At 34.4% G+C, this 3,204-nt stretch overlaps 1 long non-coding RNA gene across 1 annotated transcript; it reads left to right on the top strand.

Annotated features, from left to right (window-relative positions):
• The first annotated feature begins 2,631 nt into the window (after positions 1-2,631).
• On the top strand, positions 2,632-3,204 carry LOC129718700 (uncharacterized). Its single transcript, XR_008727013.1, has 3 exons — positions 2,632-2,760; positions 2,822-3,013; positions 3,069-3,204. It is a non-coding gene; the product is annotated as an uncharacterized LOC129718700 (long non-coding RNA).

Genomic DNA, 3,204 nt, shown 5'->3' with positions numbered 1-3,204 from the left:
ATGTTGAAGAGGATTGGGGAAATGGGACAACCTTGAGGCAGTCCTTTTTGCGTCGTTCTTTTAATTATTGTGCCGTCGTTCATCAAGAGTTCAACTTTTCTTTTATTGAGATATGCGTATAACCAATCAATCATTTCAGGTGGGAATTGTTTTTCCTTCAAAATTTTCAAGGGTTTTTCTACGTTTCCATTGTCGAATGCTTTTGTCAGGTCGAAGAACGTACAGATTGCGTATTGTTTTTTATTTTTAGTCAAATTGATCTTGGATGTTAATACATTGACGCAACTGATCGCTGAAACCCTGCGCCTGAAGCCGAAGGAGTATTTAAGAAGAACATTATTGGTTTCTATGAAATTTACCATTTCTTTTTTTATTTTGATATTTATAGTTTTAAAGAATACAGGGATAAGGCAGATCGGTCTATGATAATCTGGTTTATTTTCATCTTTTCCTGGTTTGAGGATTGGTGTGATTTTAATGGTATCCCAACTTTCTGGTATTATTTTAGTTGTTAGGACTTGGTTGCACATTTTATTTATCATTTGTATCAGTTCTGGTTTGAGTCTTTTGAGTAAATAATAAGATATATTTTCTGGGCCAGGTGCTGATCTGTCTTTTTTGGATATTAAGGTATCTTGTATTCGTTAACGAAAATTTTGATTGTGTTGGATTTTGAAATTGGGCTGTAGTTGAATTGGTTTGAGGTTTGAGGGAAGTTCAGATCCATAAACTTATCAGCTAGTTGTTTATTGTTAAGGAAAGTTAGGTTATTCTTTTTAGGAAAACTACCGCTTACCATTTTAATTGTTGTCCATTTTTGTTTTATGTTCATGTCTGGTGTGAGAAGATCTGTGAGTTCATTGTATTTTTTTCTTTTTTCTCGTCTATTTCTGCTTTCAAAATAGTTCTAGTTCTCTTGAATTTCAAATAGTTTTCCATCGTTAGGTTCGTAGTATTATTTTTCAAGTGATTATTTTTCTCTTTTAACAGCGATGCTATTTTGGCCGTCCACCATGTTTTGGGGCGGTGTTTGAGATTTGTTTTGTATTTTGTTTCATTGATTTTATTACAAAAAATTTCTGATAGTTTTTCGGGTGAATGTATTTCTGTTGGGGCAATTTGGTTTAGATTTTCTATTGCTTTTATCTTGTCTATTTGGTATATGTCATAGTGATATAGAGTGGCTTCGTTTTGTATATTGAAGATTATTATTTTGTGATCCCCACTAATTTCGTTGTTCAGAACTGACCATTCGGTTTTATATGCTAAAGTAGAAGAGACGATTGTTAGGTCTATAGCAGATGGTGTTGTGTCAGGTGGTCTGATCATCGTGGGGTTTCCGCCATTCATTATAATTAAATCTCTGTCTTCTAGCAATTCCATCAATAAGTCCCCTCGAGGGCAGTACTTGTTTGTGTTATTCCACACTGGGTGGTGTGCATTAAAGTCACCTGCAATAATAGTTTTAGTTCCTGTTTTTTCTATAAAGCCGAGAAGTTTGATTAACATTGAACACACGGCAGACAGAAACAACCCGAACAGAGCAACAGATAACGACCTACTACTCATAAATATAGGGGAAGAATTAACACACCTAATGAGCCCAAATACAGAACAAATCCCTGATCCTATAAATAATAATGGCTAACACACGGAACTTGAACACACTTCAAAATAACATTAATAGCATAAGACCCCCAGCAAATCGTTCACTACTCATGAATCTACTTCATAAACACGACATAGATATAGCCACGTTATCAGAAATCTGGATAAAACCAGATGAAACATTCAATTTCCCTGGATATAAATTCATTAAAAGAAGCAGAGACCAAGGATATGGTGGTGTAGCAATCTTAGTCAAACACGAAATAATGTCCAAAGAAATTAAACTCTCAGACATCCAACCGATAGAAGCAATAGCCCTACAAATCATAAACACCACTGACAGTCCACTCAACATCATATCGATTTATATCCCACCATCCCCAATCAATAACAACCAAATCAAGAAATTATCTTTGTTGCGAAGGTTCTGAAAAATGAAATTGATTCACCCGCTATTCTCGCGGAATTCAATCTCTACGCTCCAGAAAGGAATCTGCGGAGACGTCAGCGTTTGAACTTTGAGGCAAGGTATAGTCGGTAGGGATGGGCGATACTGACGAAAGGATCGATACTTTGGTATCGCGATACTTCAATGAACTTCGATACCACACGGAGGAAAAACTAACTGGTTTGTTTTCAACATATTTTTGGTTGATGTATGAACGAAAAAATATTGTTGCTTCAAATTAGGATTGTATGATTACAAATTATTATTCTAGTTTGAAACTAATCTAATCAGCCGTTTCAAATTAAGTGCACAGTTTTTGTTGAATCGATATAGAATGTTTATTGTTATTACCTAAGAATTTGTTTATTTTGAATTGAAATTAATTTTAATACAACAATTAATTTTAATACAATCTGTTGTAAATAATATCTTTTTTCAGAATAAAACAAACCGTCATTGTTGTTTGTTTTCATTTGGCTTTGTAAGTTACCGATACTAAAAAACTCGATATCTTGAAAAAAAAATCGATTCCAAAATTTACGATCTTAATATCGTCCATCTCTATCTGTCATAACTCAACGTGTTTTTCGGTTTTTCCTGTCTTTTCACAGCGACTTGTGGTGAGTGTAAAAAAATCCTGCCCGGGCTCAATACTACTACATTTAACTACACGGATAAAACCAGATATCGACATCATCAGTGGGGTAAGTTTTTTTTTTCTCTGCGAGCTTGTTTCTTTTTCTCAAATCATCTACTGTTCTGCAGTTACGCAGTCTTGCACAATGTCAGAATCGTTTCCATCGGATGTTCCAAAACATGATGATATCAGTAACAATCAGAATCTTGACATAGAATATTTGGATGCCTATTTGCGATTCATTCACTGGGCTGACAATGAAATTATACAATTGCTACAGTCGATCAAAGTATCAACGGAAGTTGTTCAGAAGTTCGTGGGTAAGAGTTTGTAAAAGCATTGTTCCTACAAAAACTTACTAAAATTGTATTACAGTCAACGAATACAGTATTATGTAATATAGAGAAGCATAAATCTAATGTAGCAAACATAAACGTTTTGCACAACAGATCAAACATTGCGGAATATTCACGTATGTGCAATTATTACAATGTCAATATAGATATGGAAG

Source organism: Wyeomyia smithii, chromosome 1 (assembly GCF_029784165.1).
Source record: "Wyeomyia smithii strain HCP4-BCI-WySm-NY-G18 chromosome 1, ASM2978416v1, whole genome shotgun sequence".
Lineage (NCBI taxonomy): Eukaryota > Metazoa > Arthropoda > Insecta > Diptera > Culicidae > Wyeomyia > Wyeomyia smithii.
The sequence above is the reverse complement of the archived record's forward strand: the minus strand, read 5'-3'. Positions and strand labels throughout refer to the sequence as shown.